Raw genomic sequence first — 16,063 nt, 5'->3', positions numbered from 1 at the left:
TGATAGTTTAACCAGGTTTCTAGGATATATAGTATATTCTAGAATTCATCCATGATGTCATAATGATAGTTTAACCAGGTTTCTAGGCTTTATAGTATATTCTATAACTGCCAGTGTAGATTTCCTGTGGGGGTCAAATTGTTAGAGCTGTTGATAAGTCATTGTATAATATTCATCCAATTGTTTTTCATGCCCTTACATTAAAGGCAAGACATACCTAGATTCAGTTACATTCATGAATTGGTTTGAAACCTTTGTTTTAAACCCTTCTCAAAGTTGGTGCCTTGACGGATTTGTAAAAAATGGTTTGTCATGAAACACTTTTTAAAAATGTATTTAAATGTAACCTTTATTTAACTAGGCAAGTCAGTTAAGAACAAATTCTTATTTACAATGACTGCCGACCCTGTACGCCGCTGGGCCAATTGTGCGCCGCCCTATGGGACTCCCAATCACGGCCGGTTGTGATACAGCCTAGATTTGAACCAGGGTGTCTGTAGTGACGCCTCAAGCACTGAGATGCAGTGTCCGCTGTGCCACTCTGGAGCCCCAAAATCATGTTCTAGTACTGTCCCCAACTAAAATACATCTTGGTCAACCAAGAGTCATCTGTTCTTTCTACCAATCACCCCATGTGTTTTTATAAAATCTGTATGTACTGAACTTGTCTGATGCTTTAAGCACGTTGTTTGATTAAATAAATAAGACACACAAATTACGAGGGAGCCAGTCGTCAACATAACCTGACTGGAGGGAGCCAGTCGTCAACATAACCTGACTGGAAAGAGCCGACCAGTTCTGAAAGCCTTTTGCCGTACCCTCATCCTACTCCTCGGGTGATGTAGACGGTATCCCAGGCCCTGTGTGTCCCCAGGCGCTCTCATTTGTTGACTTCTGTAACCGTAAAAGCCTTGGTTTCATGCATGTTAACATCAGAAGCCTCCTCCCTAAGTTTGTTTTACTCACTGCTTTAGCACACTCCGCCAACCTTGATGTCCTTGCCGTGTCTGAATCCTGGCTTTGGAAGGCCACCAAAAATTCTGAAATGTCCATCCCCAACTACAACATTTTCCGTCAAAATGAGAGGAGTTGCAATCTACTGCAGAGATGGCCTGCAAAGTTCCATCATACTTTCCAGGTCTAAGCCCAAACAGTTCAAGCTTCTAATTTTAAAAATGTATCTCTCCAGAAAAAAGTATCTCACTGTTGCCGCCTGTTATAGACCCCCCTCAGCTCCCAGCTGTGCCTTGGACACCATATGTGAATTGATTGCCCCCCATCTATCTTCAGAGTTCGTTCTGTTAGGTGACCTAAACTGGGATATGCTTAACACCCCGGCCGTCCTACAATCCAAGCTAGATGCCCTCAATCTCACACAAATTATCAAGGAACCCACCAGGTACAACCCTAAATCCGTAAACATGGGCACCCTCATAGATATTATCCTGACCAACTTGCCCTCCAAATACACCTCTGCTGTTTTCAATCAGGATCTCAGCCTGCATCCGTTATGGGTCCGCGGTCAATCGACCAACCCTCATCACTGTCAAACGCTCCCTAAAACACTTCTGCAAGCAGGCCTTTCTAATCGACCTGGCCCGCGTATCCTGGAAGGATATTGACCTCATCCCGTCAGTAGAGGATGCCTGGTTGTTTTTTTAAAAAGTAATTTCCTCACCACCTTAAATAAGCATGCCCCTTTCAAAAAATTTAGAACTAAGAACAGATATAGCCCTTGGTTCACTCCATACCTGACTGCCCTCGACCAGCACAAAAACATCCTGTGGCGTACTGCACTAGCATTGAATAGTCCCCGCGATATGCAACTTTTCAGAGAAGTCAGAAACCAATACACACAGTCAGTTAGGAAAGTCGCCCGGGGTAGGCAGTCATTGTAAATAAGAATTTGTTCTTAACTGACTTGCCTAGTTAAATAAAGGTTACATTTAAATAAATAAAAAGTGTTTTATGACAAACTGTTTTCTACAAATCCGTCAAGGCACCAACTTTGAGAAGGTTTTTAAACAAAGGTTTCAAACCAATTCATGAATGTAATTGAATCTAGGTATGTCTTGCCTATAATGTAATGGCATGAAAAAAATTGGCTGAATATTATACAATGACTTATCAACAGCTCTAATAATTTGCCCCCCACAGGAAATCTTCACTGGCAATTCTAGAATATACTATATAGCCCAGAAACCTGGTTAAACTATGATTATGACATCATGGATGAATTCTAGAATATACTACATATCCTAGAAACCTGGTTAAACTATCATTATGACATCATGGATGAATTCTAGAATATACTACATATCCTAGAAACCTGGTTAAACTATCATTATGACATCATGGATGGCCAGTCCTTGTATTCATAGTGTAGTGAATTCAGGGGGTAGCCCTGAGCTGAACTCAAACCTGGGCCCATTGACTGTCAAGTCAACACCTTACATTTACATTACATTTAAGTCATTTAGCAGACGCTCTTATCCAGAGCGACTTACAAATTGGTGCATTCACCTTATGATATCCAGCGGAACAACCACTTTACAATAGTGCATCTAAATCTTTGGGGGGGGGGGGGGGGTTAGAAAGATTACTTTATCCTATCCCAGGTATTCCTTAAAGAGGTGGGGTTTCAGGTGTCTCCGGAAGGTGGTGATTGACTCCGCTGTCCTGGCGTCGTGAGGGAGCTTGTTCCACCATTGGGGTGCCAGAGCAGCGAACAGTTTTGACTGGGCTGAGCGGGAACTGTGCTTCCTCAGCGGTAGGGAGGCGAGCAGGCCAGAGGTGGATGAATGCAGTGCCCTTGTTTGGGTGTAGGGCCTGATCAGAGCCTGAAGGTACGGAGGTGCCGTTCCCCTCACAGCTCCGTAGGCAAGCACCATGGACTTGTAGCGGATGCGAGCTTCAACTGGAAGCCAGTGGAGAGAGCGGAGGAGCGGGGTGACGTGAGAGAACTTGGGAAGGTTGAACACCAGACGGGCTGCGGCGTTCTGGATGAGTTGTAGGGGTTTAATGGCACAGGCAGGGAGCCCAGCCAACAGCGAATTGCAGTAATCCAGACGGGAGATGACAAGTGCCTGGACTAGGACCTGCGCCGCTTCCTGTGTGAGGCAGGGTCGTACTCTGCGAATGTTGTAGAGCATGAACCTACAGGATCGGGTCAGCGCCTTGATGTTAGTGGAGAACGACAGGGTGTTGTCCAGGGTCACGCCAAGGTTCTTAGCACTCTGGGAGGAGGACACAAGGGAGTTGTCAACCGTGATGGTGAGATCATGGAACGGGCAGTCCTTCCCCGGGAGGAAGAGCAGCTCCGTCTTGCCGAGGTTCAGCTTGAGGTGGTGAGCCGTCATCCACACTGATATGTCTGCCAGACATGCAGAGATGCGATTCGCCACCTGGTTATCAGAAGGGGGGAAAGGAGAAGATTAATTGTGTGTCGTCTGCGTAGCAATGATAGGAGAGACCATGTGAGGATATGACCAAGCCAAGTGACTTGGTGTATAGTGAGAATAGGAGAGGGCCTAGAACAGAGCCCTGGGGGACACCAGTGGTGAAAGCACGTGGTGCGGAGACAGATTCTCGCCACGCCACCTGGTAGGAGCGACCTGTCAGGTAGGACGCAATCCAAGCGTGGGCCGCGCCGGAGATGCCCAGCTCGGAGAGGGTGGAGAGGAGGATCTGATGGTTCACAGTATTAAAGGCAGCAGATAGGTCTAGAAGGATGAGAGCAGAGGAGAGAGAGTTAGCTTTAGCAGTGCGGAGAGCCTCCGTGACACAGAGAAGAGCAGTCTCAGTTGAATGCCCAGTCTTGAAACCTGACTGATTAGGATCAAGAAGGTCATTCTGAGAGAGATAGCAGGAGAGCTGGCCAAGGACGGCACGTTCAAGAGTTTTGGAGAGAAAAGAGAGAAGGGATACTGGTCTGTAGTTGTTGATATCGGAGGGATCGAGTGTAGGTTTTTTCAGAAGGGGTGCAACTCTCGCTCTCTTGAAGACGGAAGGGACGTAGCCAGCGGTCAAGGATGAGTTGATGAGCGAGGTGAGGTAGGGGAGAAGGTCTCCGGAAATGGTCTGGAGAAGAGAGGAGGGGATAGGGTCGAGTGGGCAGGTTGTTGGGCGGCCGGCCGTCACGAGACGCGAGATTTCATCTGGAGAGAGAGGGGAGAAAGAGGTCAAAGCACAGGGTAGGGCAGTGTGAGCAGGACCAGCGGTGTCGTTTGGCTTAGCAAACGAGGATCGGATGTCATCAGCCTTCTTTTCAAAATGGTTGACGAAGTCATCCGCAGAGAGAGAGAGGGGGGGGGAGGAGGATTCAGGAGGGAGGAGAAGGTAGCAAAGAGCTTCCTAGGGTTAGAGGCAGATGCTTGGAATTTAGAGTGGTAGAAAGTGGCTTTAGCAGCAGATACAGAAGAGGAAAATGTAGAGAGGAGGGAGTGAAAGGATGCCAGGTCCGCAGGGAGAATGAACAAACCTGTTCCACTCTGCTGTCCCCTGTTGATTTCCAGTTTTTAAGTATTTAAGATCATTAACGCCATTAGTACCATCATTACAAGTTACATTAATATAAGGCTCTGGGAAAAATTAACAAACCTGTTCCACTCTGCTGTCCCCTGTTGATTTCCAGTTTTTAAGTATAGTATTTAAGATGATTGACGAGAACAGTATCATCCAACCATCGGGTAACTTGTTTCATGCTCATCAAAGGTGAGGGTGAATTTCAGATGTTCACTGCTTGTATTGATGAAGGAGTGGAATCGATGAAGTTCCTCTGCTGTCCCCTGGAAAAGATGGAACACGTCATCAATGAAGACATTTACAGAGCCTGATGAGCTGCTAGAATGGATTGTTAGGGCTGACAATCACATTCTTCTCTAACAACCCCACATACAGATTGGCATAATTAGAAGCTATTTTTAAACTATAATGACCATAATGCACTGCGTGCCTACTTGTCTTGTCTGTGTTTCTTTTACACCTGCTATGTAAAAGAGATAGAAGAATGCACAATGGTCAATGCTATCTGGCATCCTTGGGACATCCCTACCCTAAACCATAACCTTAATCATTTTAAATGTCAACTTCAACGGGCTAGGGACGTCCCAAGGATGTATCTCTACCTGAAAATACATGATCTAAGTGATTGATAGTTGGTATTCAGCAGTCATAAAGCCTTATTTACTTTAATGAACTACTAAAATAGTGATTTTGTCAGACAGCAGCTCTACACTTTATTGACTGACTGATCCATTCATCCTTCCATCCCTCCTCAGCCTTCCTCTCCTCTGAAGACCCAGTGAGGGTGGAGCTCAGTCAGAGAGCTGTTGAGGGACTGGTTAGGAAGAACACTTCTACAGCCAGAGAGGTGAGAGGTCACACATGGTTTAGATGGTAAATATTTATGCCCCCTTAGCGGTTCATCACGTCAGCAAAAGGGACTTTGTTCAATCATCATCTATGTTTATTTACATTAGTGCAAATTGTCCACTGATATTGGTGTAATTTCTCACCCCTTTTGGCTGTATGAAAGTTAATTTCCCCTCAGACACACACATTTGTTCTTTGATATTATGAAGGTCATTTGTGTTAAATGTACTTGTCCCCACTCATTCACCCCATCTCTTTACATTGCTTATGCATATTCAGTGGCCTGACTGCATCCAGAATATGTCCAAGGCCCATCCTGGTAGATCTGAACCTTATGCAGCTTGGAGTGATCATATGACAGAAGTCACATTTAGGTGCCAGGTGTAACTGAGGCCATAGATGCTCCATATCCATTACTTTGAGTGTTATATATATGACTAAATGTGTTTCTGTGTTGCAGGGACAGTCAATAAATGGAACAGCAAGGCCACAGAACATGACATAAGCAGAGCTGTGGGAGACCACCTCAAGCCCCTGGTAGAGCCGGGGGTGGTGTTTACCACTCCACCACGCCTTCAGCAGGCTGGAAAAGTGGGATTGATCTGGTTGATCCATTTGATTGTTTCAGTTTTCAGTAGTTGAATCCTTTTCAACATAATATCCTCTGATGTATTGTTGAGTTCAACATTTTTCATTTTCAACAAATGAACTGGGTTGGTTGAAAGTGATACAAAGTAGCAATAAATCAGTGATATCAATTAGGGGGAAAATCAGGTTGTGCGTGCTGTTGAAACTAACACAACTAAAAAAACACATGGAAATGGGAGATATCTTTCACCTCACTGGTTAGAGGACAACCTGCAGAAGACAGTCAGCTACATTTTGGAGTGATGCATTTAAATGTAGGGGTCGCTCAACAAAGGAACACAACACTTATTTGTCATAACTCATCGATATCATGTTGAAATCAATTGTGTGACAGAAGGGAGATGAGGTTGCACGTCCTGTTAAAGTAACAGCTCAAAAACCACATGGAATCTGGGAATAATGTGAACATCACTGGTTAGAGGAACCTTTGTAGAAAACAGATTACTACATTTTGAAGTGCTGCATTTTGATTCCAGTGGGTCACCAACGCAGTAAGTGTAACACAACTCTTTTTTTGTTAGTCACTTTTTGTTAAATCACATAAATAGCACTCTTTCAATTCAGAGCCTGGATTTTCCCCTGAGGCTAATATCCATATCATGCTGAAATCAATAGAACAGGGGACAAACGTTTAGGGTTCTACATTGTGACATCATTAAAATACTCCTACTACAATGTTAAAACATTCTACATTGTGACATCATTAAAATACTCCTACTACAATGTTAAAACATTTCTACATTGTGACATTAATTCATTGATATCATGAAACAACGCCTTCATGTATTTTCTGATGTTTGATCAGATGTCTTTTATCGGAGAATCTCTTGTCACATTGATCATAGCTATAAGATTTCTCTCCAGTGTGTGTCCTCTGGTGTGTCTTCAGACAGCCAGATGTAACAAAACTCTTCCCACATTGAGTACAGCTATATGGCTTCTCTCCTGTGTGTGTTCTCTGGTGCACTATCAGGCTGCTTGACTGAGTGAAACTCTTCCCACACTGATTACAGCTATACAACTTCTCTCCTGTGTGTGTTCTCCGGTGTACTATCAGGCTGCTTGACTGAATAAAACTCTTCCCACATTGATTACAGCTATATGGTTTCTCTCCTGTGTGTATTCTCTGGTGTGATTTCAGGTTGCTTGGCTGAGTAAAACTTTTCCCACATTGATCACAGCCATAAGGTTTCTCTCCAGTGTGAATTCTCTGATGTATTGTAAGGTCTACTGAAGAGGTGAATCTCTTCCCACAGTCAGAGCAGCAGTGCAGTTTCTCTCCAGTGTGTATTCTCAGGTGTACTTTCAGTGAATTTGGTCTTAAGTAACTCTTCCCACACTCAAAACAGTGGTGAGGTTTCTTTCCTGTGTGTTCTCGCTGGTGTTTCTTGAGATGTTCTGATCTAGAGAGACTTTTCTCTGCCTCGTCAGCATCATGATGTTGTTGAGGCTCCCCAGAGGACCCACAATAGTCACGTCTCTCTCCTGTGTGAACGACAAAGTCAGAGAGACTTTGTTTTGTAACTTTGTAGTTACCTCAAATAAACAATGGATTTCTGCTGTTGTGGGCCTTTAACCATCTGTCTGACTTTGTCGTTCACACAGGAGAGAGGCGGGACAGTCGTGGATCCTTGAAATCAGACATGTCCGTGGTAAGGACAACTTGGTTGCTGATTGTCCCAAGGCTGGGCAGTCAAAAAGATTTGTGTTTTGCGTTTAGCCAGTGCTTTACCATGGATCACAATTTATTTTGACTGCATGTTTTTCCGTATTGGAGATGAGTTTTGTCTGGGCTCGTTCCAAGGGGACGAGAGTTCTAGAAGCTAGTGAGTTTTAGGAAGACGAGAGTTCTAGAAGCTAGTGGGGGAAAAATATAAGGTTCTAGAAATATGTTTTTTCTTGTTTTTAATTGTTGACAGCCAGTAGACACCATGTTTATATTGGTGAAGGTGAAGCATTGTAGTTGATTATAGTGTGAAATGGAAGTTGTTTTCTGTTGGTGGTGAGCAAACTTGTCCAACCAAAATATATGATATATTTGTTGTCTTAAAGGGGTAGGTGTTACAGGCTTTGGTTTTTCCATTTATGTTTTGAGGTTGGACTTTACCACGTGGGAAAGGGGGATACCTAGTCAGTTGTACAACTGAATGCATTCAACTGAAATGTGTCTTCGGTGCACTGATTGGTGTCACCTCGTTAGTCAGTATGTGTTACACCTGTGCTGGCTTGTCCATCTCATTAGTGGGAAGGTGTTTCACCTGAGCTGGTCCAGGTTCTATTTAAGAGTGTCTGGCCCAGTGCTCAAGTTGTCTTGATAGATGTGGAGCGTCAACTCCTTTAGTTGCTCCACTTCCTGTCTTTAAGTTTGGTGTGGGTTTTTCTTTTGTTTGCCTCTTCTTGAGCAGATTTAGTGGGTCTCATGGTGGGTGTCTTTTAGCTCCCAGTTGTTGTTACTAGTCAACTTTCAGTGGACACTGTGAGAGCAAAATTGCAAGATTATGATATTATACTTGTATTGCATCAAACGGTGGTTTTCTGCAACAGAATAGAGGATTCTTATAACTATTGTGTCGGTGTGTTCTACTGAGGATGGGCCTCTGGGAGAAAACACTGACAGGAGATTTACAATGTCTTTTGGGTGATAAAATATAGAGACCACATTCCAGAGCATGAGTTAATGTTTCTGTTCTGTGTGGTACCAGGGAGAGATGACCCCAGGGCCAGACCCTGGTCTCTACACAAAGAGTACTGTTTTTACAGCAGATACTGTCTGCTGAGAATTATAAGTATCTTTCATACAAATCTTAACCTTGTGACCCGTTCTATACATCTGTTGTTGGTCATGTAGGTTAAAAGGGGTGTATCTTGGCTGTAAAAGACCTTTGTACTTTTGTCTTGTGGCTCTCAACGAATCATCTAGGGGTGATTCATCTCTCAATGAGTCATCTGGGGGTGATTCGTCGACCAGCCATCATTATCGTAGGGCACTCAATTGATTCACCCTATATTTGTACGTTGTATTGACCTGCTCCCTTATAAGTGAATAAAGATTTAGTTTAAGAATAACTCTGACTTGTGTGATAAGTTTGTCTCCTCATTTGATATTAAAGAAATTAACAACCACATTTGGGGGATGTGAATCTTCACTTGGTGACTGCTCCTGACGACCTGGGTAAATGGTGCACCAGGGATCCCTCTAACTTGGGATCTCAGGGAGACCACACTTAGGGAGCGGAGCAGATGGACCCACCTTTGATCTGAGAGGCAGCGAGCCGAGTGGATACCACATCTTGAACGTAGTTTAAAAAAAAAGTGAGCGAAACACAAAAAGTGGAGTTTTTAGAAAAGCCCCGTAGGCTCTGAGTGTGTATTCCTGTGTGGAGGTGTAAACAGGGCCCAGTCAGTTATCTGTGTGAACTGGATGAAAACTAGAATCTGTGTTTACTAGTTAAGACCATTTATGATATAGTATAAGATAGTAAGGTGCACCTGTAATTGTTTTAAACCTGTACCCCATTTTAGAAGTATTGAAAGATGTAAATGTATGAGTTACATTATCCTAGGAACTAACCATGAGATAGAAATGTGAAAATATTCCTGCAGGTTAAAATATTGTTGAAAAACAACTAATTGATTAGGTATGTTTGGGAATAGCATTGTGTGCCTGTGATATGGGAGTTGTGTGAATGTGGAAATGAGTCTTAATCTGTTGTCTGGATAGTAACATATAGAAATATGCTGAATCAGATGATTGTAATGTGGATAATAAGCGGGATGATATTTTAGAAAGCAGCGGAAGGTCTATAGTTCCTGGGAGGCTTGATTTTGCCGTGGTCTCTGGGAGGTTAGAGAACCGTTGAGGATCCCATGGTCATTGTCCGGGAAACAAAAGTTTATTTTTTCTGCTGGGAGTATGTTTGGAGAGCTGCTTCGTAGCTATGGAGAGTCCTTGAAAAAGCAAATGGAATGGTTGTCGTGACTACCTGATAATTTCTTACTTTTTATATGGATTCTGTGAATATATGAATATATGATGAATTATATGTGTGTACAATCGATTACTAGAGATTTGATAAAGTAATACTGGGAATATAATTAGATACAATTTAAACAACCCATATGTAGACGAACGTAGGTTTTGAGTTGGTATCTTATAAAGATGAGGTTTAAGCATTATTAAACAGTCTACAAAGTCTGGGCATTGTCCATTTTAGGTTAAGTTGCCCTAACGATGAAACTATAAAACGCTTATTGGATTTTCTCCATCCGGGTACTACATTTGAAATAAACTGCCCTTAAAACCTGTCTGGGCTAGGGGGCAGTATTGAGAATTTTGGAAAAAATATGTTCCCATTTTTAACTGCCTCCTACACCAACTCAGAAGCTAGAATATGCATATTATTGTTCAGGTTTGGATAGAAAACACTCTGAATTTTCTAAAACTGTTTGAATGGTGTCTGTGAGTATAACAGAACTCCTATGGCAGGCAAAAACCTGACAAGGTTTCAAGCAGGAAGTACCCTGTCTGACAAGGAGTCGTGCGTCTTGCATCTTTTTATTGAAAAGTAAGGATCTTAGCTGTAACGTGACAATTCCCAGGGCTCCAATAGGCTCTCAGAGCCCGCGAAAAACCTGAAGGTTTACGAGGGAGCCTCAGGTTGAAACAGATTATCGCCTTTTGTAAGTGGATGCTCAGAGGACCTTTGAATGAGGCGCGTGCACGAGTCGCTCCCGAGGAGAAATTTTATTCGGCTGTTTAGGCTCAATGCATACTCCCGGTCGGAATATTATCACTTCTCTACGACATAAATGGCATAAAAATTGGTTTTAAACAGCGGTTGACATGCTTCGAAGTACGGTAATGGAATATTTAGACATTTTTGACACGCCAATGCGCCATGCGCGGGACCGTGAAGAAGCATTCTAGAACTCACGAACAAAACGTCGCTGTTTGGATATAACGATGGATTATTTGGGACCAAACCAACATTTGTTATTGAAGTAGAAGTCCTGGCAGTGTATTCTGATGAAGAACAAGCAAGGTAAGAACATTTTTCTTATAGGAAATGTGATTTTGGTGGAGGCTGACCTGGGTGGGTATCTAAATAGCTAGCCCTGTAATGCCGGGCTATGTACTTAGATTATTGCAAAATGTGCTTCATCCGAAAAGCTATTTTAAAATCGGACATATCGAGTGCATAGAGGAGTAATGTATCTATAATTCTTAAAATAATTGTTATGCTTTTTGTGAACGTTTATCGTGAGTAATTTAGCAAACTGTTAGTAAATTCAACGGAAGTTTGCCGGGGGTTATGCGTTTTCTGAACGTCACATGCTAATGCAAAAAGCTGTTTTTTGATATAAATATGAACTTGATTGAACAGGCATGCATGTATTGTATAACACAATGTCCTAGGTGTGTCATCTGATGAAGATCATCAAAGGTTAGTGCTGCATTTAGCTGTGGTTTGGGTTTGTGTGACATTATATGCTAGCTTGAAAAATGGCTGTCTGATTTTTTCTGGCTGGGCACTCTGCTGACATAATCTAATGTTTTGCTTTCATTGTAAAGCCTTTTTGAAATCGGACAGTGGGGTTAGATTAACGAGATTCTTGTCTTTAAATAGCTGTAAAATAGTCATATGTTTGAGAAATTGAAGTAATAGTATTTCTAACGATTCAAAAATCGCGCCACTGGAATTTCAGTAGCTGTTACGTAGGTGGGACGAAATCGTCCCACATACCCCAGAGAGGTTAAGGTCTGGGGGGGTTCTTCCCAGTATGAGAGGAGTTGCTAGATTTATTGAATAAACCTTTTTCCTTAAAGTTAGAGTGAACCAAGGTGTCTGACTAGCTGTTGATGTTGAAGAAGCGTCCCGTCCACTAGATTATACGTCACAGTGGCAGAATCACCTGAAAGACGCACATCGCCATCTGCTGACTGGAGTTGCTATCGCAGTTGAGAAAATACTTTGACAAAAAGCTCAAAAGCGACTGACCCTAAAAACCAACGACTCCCTTTGAAAACGGGCGATGTGGCATCAGAAACATTTATTGTAGTTTAAAAATGTACAACAAAGTGTAGCTAAACAGAATAACTTTGGTCATACCCACTCAGCATGTGACGTCCAAGGACGTTGAATTATGGGCTGTTGTGGCCGCTATTTCACCCCAAAATAATCATCCCAAATTGGGCTGTGTATAACTATGTAAATGTCTCTCGGACAAGGTGAATTTCATCAATATACACTCTAAAAAGTCAAGGTTCCTGGAGTATCCTGTAGGGGTTCTTCAAATTGAAACTGTGGGGGAACCCCTATAAGTTCTCCAAAGAACCCCTTATCATGGTTCCTCAAAGAACCTTTTGGGGTTCATTTTTTAAACTCCCTGTCCACCCTCCCTCCATTATAAAAACATATTTTAATAACAATAATATTGACGTTTCAAATAATTCTTAGTTTATTTAGTGGCACCACAAATGTGAATTAATATTTACAAAACAATTTACCAAACAAAACACATTACCAAATTGCAACATTTCTGCAGACATGTCAGACCATGATAAATAATACATTTACTTGTACGGTGCTTTTCATGACATTTAAAATATATAAAATAATGATGTACAATAAAAACATTAAAAATGAATCATAGGTCAACTAACAGCATTGTAGACTTGCTAAAGAAATGGATTTCCGCCAATGTGCAGTAAAGGAGTGAAGAGCGGTGAAATCTGTGTCAACGAAAGTAAGAAAAGATTAATACACATACAATTAACAAAGAACATAACAAATATTCAGCTGTAGTTTTATATAAGCATGCACACCTATGTTTATGAAGAAACAGATGATTGGTGCATAGGCATACCTTGTCATGGACATAAAGGCCACTCGGGTCCTCATTGAAGAGGTCGGGCAAGAGCAGAATCGCTGCTGTGGTCTCCAGTCCTAGTAAAGTAAAGCAATGATCTTACTACACTTGCTAATTTTATTACAAAATACATTAGAGAAAAGGAAGGAATAAGAGCAAATCCCTCTTCTGTATTGTCCTTCAGGGACTGTCAAAATAGCAGGATGATGTCCTCCCCCCTGCCTCGCCTCTCTACCTCTGATAGTCCTTGAATTATCTTTTTGTCTATATCCATTCCATGGACTTAATTCATTTCTGAGAACATCTGAAAAGATCATTTGCACACATTTGTATGCTAATAGACTTCAGTTTGTATTGACTGCTATGTAGGTTAAAGATTAGTGGAATCTGTGGGTAGCTGGACAGGTAGGATGACTGACAGTGAGGGTGAACAGGTGGTCACGGGTCAGGTGACAGAGGAATGGATGAGACTGAGGCAGGAATTCCTTTAACCATAAAGTGGTATATTTACTGAGTAGTCTGTGCTGCATAACAAAGGAAACAGAATAACGTGTATCCAATCAAATCCATCATCACAAAGATCTAATCATAGCAATCATTCATTGTTAACATCATTTAGGGAATTCAACAATTCAGTTCATTAATAAGTCAATAGGAATCATCGGTGAGTAATTTAGGCTCGTACCTATTTATCATAAATCATGAAAAAATACAAACAGTGATCGGTTATTCAATCTATAATCGCCATTAGTTGGATATCAGAGCCGATCAGTTCAACAAACAATAACTTTCTTATTTCACCCTTTCAAGTGTCTTCATATGTACACGGAATTTCATTACATATTAACTATACCAATTGCATAATTGTCCTATTATGATCCGTAGGGCTGGAATCATTGACCATTCACATTAGACAAAATGTTTGAAGCGTGCGCTCCAAGCCACACGATAATAACTTCAAACAACAACTGATGGCCCACTCTCCCGATCGCAACAGATAGTTCAGATGAAAGTTCAGATGAAAGGTAACAGAGTCGGTGGATTCATGGACGCACAGAATTTCTGGATTAGACGGAGTGAAGGAAGAGAAAGCAGCGCGATCAGGCGATGGCGATTTCCTCCTTTTATGGAGTTGAGATCTGTCGGACATTTCCACCTGACCTACTTAAAGCGCCCCTGGCCCAGCTGAGTAAGTGGCTATGAATTAAAGGATTATTCCACCAACTCCATGGGCTTTTTCTACAGTAGGTTAAATGTACACTTCAAATGCAGCTGTCCTACAACATATCTGTACCTTCTTCTTGATCCCAATTGCATTGTGTCCATGTTCTGTCCTAAAAGAATTTCAAAGGAAGATAAAATGTGTCAAAGAATAGTCTTACATGCATTAAAACATATATATATATTAAATAAATATTGAAAGATAAATGGCATCGACATACAGTTGAATGCAAAATAGAAGAACATATTGGAGAAAGCACTAGCCAATACAGTACTGCCATACAGTAACAGTACTGCCATACAGGCCTAATATCACATTTCAAGATATCTTTGTACACAAATTGTTCAATATTTTATCAGGCTGACTTGAAAGATTATACGCAACGTTTTGCTGCGTGACAATACTGTGTTTGGATTCTGAAGGGCTTTTATACAAAAGAGGTAGTCTAGACACTGTATTAATACCATTATGCATTTGAATCCCATCTACAGCTACCATCTAAGATATTAATTTCCCTCCACAAGGGGGTGTACATGTAACGTTTCCAAAATGGGATAGGATTGTACATGTAAAGTCTCCAAAATGGGATAGTATTGTCCATGTAAACGTTTCCAAAATGGGATAGTATTGTACATGTAAAGTCTCCAAAATGGGATAGTATTGTACATGTAACGTTTCCAAAATGGGATAGTATTGTACATGTAACGTTTCCAAAATGGGATAGTATTGTATATGTAACGTTTCCAAAATGGGATAGTATTGTACATGTAACGTTTCCAAAATGGGATAGTATTGTACATGTAACGTTTCCAAAATGGGATAGTATTGTCCATGTAATGTTATGCCCCCTTGTGAGTTAATAGTATTGCATGCTGTAGCAGGCTATATAAAGAGGAAGACCTCCATTGACGATTCAGTTCGTTGTAACATCTCATCTGGACAGGTCACCGTCCTTAGATAGTTAGGTAGTTAGTTAATGAACTAGCTAACGTTAGCTTCGTTAACTATCACAAAAGCGAGAACTGCTCTAGATTGGAAACTTACGTTAATGAGTGTAAAGCCATGTTGGCTTTATGGAAACGATATACAATATATGGGAAAGAATATAGTTGAGGAAATAATCCAAACCTAGTTATGCCTAGTTAGGACATAACGTTAGCTAGCTAGCTAACGGTACTGTACTGTAGCTCATACAACGCCGACGGTCAGACCCGGCTTTCTAATATTTATGTTCATTAACTATAGTAACGTTATGGAAGATATTCACAGAAAACCAGAATTGTCTTCGATATTCATTATTAGTATGTTATATTATTATAATAAATTATTTCGAGACATATTCAGAGCCAAACATCAACCCAACTTAAACTTTTTAACTGTTGTCGCATCCAAACATGTCACCATCGTTTTCAGTTGTAATTGCGAAGTTCCCGGAAGAAGTCCAGCAACAACGGAGGTTCCTAGATGAACCCACCTTCTAACAATGTCTTTGAAGAACCATTTGGGGCTGTTTTTCATTGACCAAGAACCCTACGGTTCTTAGGGGATCTGAGAACAACTCTAGTTGAACCCTTCATTTTTAGATTGTAGTCGGCTCTATTTACTCTCAGATTCAAACATGATGAATAGTATCAACGTCAGCTGCTGCTGCTCCAATACAGTATGAGGTGAGACGTTGAACTGATGTTGAACCGGGCAGTCAGCTGCTGCTCCAATACAGTATGAGATGAGACGGTGAACTGATGTTGAACCGGGCAGTCAGCTGCTGCTGCTCCAATACAGTATGAGGTGAGACGGTGAACTGATGTTGAACTGGGCAGTCAGCTGCTGCTGCTCCAACACAGTATGAGGTGAGACGGTGAACTGATGTTGAACCGGGCAGTCAGCTGCTGCTGCTCCAACACAGTATGAGGTGAGACGGTGAACTGATGTTGAACCGGGCAGTCAGCT

This window comes from Salmo trutta, unplaced genomic scaffold (assembly GCF_901001165.1).
Source record: "Salmo trutta unplaced genomic scaffold, fSalTru1.1, whole genome shotgun sequence".
NCBI classification, from domain to species: Eukaryota; Metazoa; Chordata; class Actinopteri; order Salmoniformes; family Salmonidae; genus Salmo; species Salmo trutta.
This window is presented reverse-complemented; position numbering follows the sequence as displayed.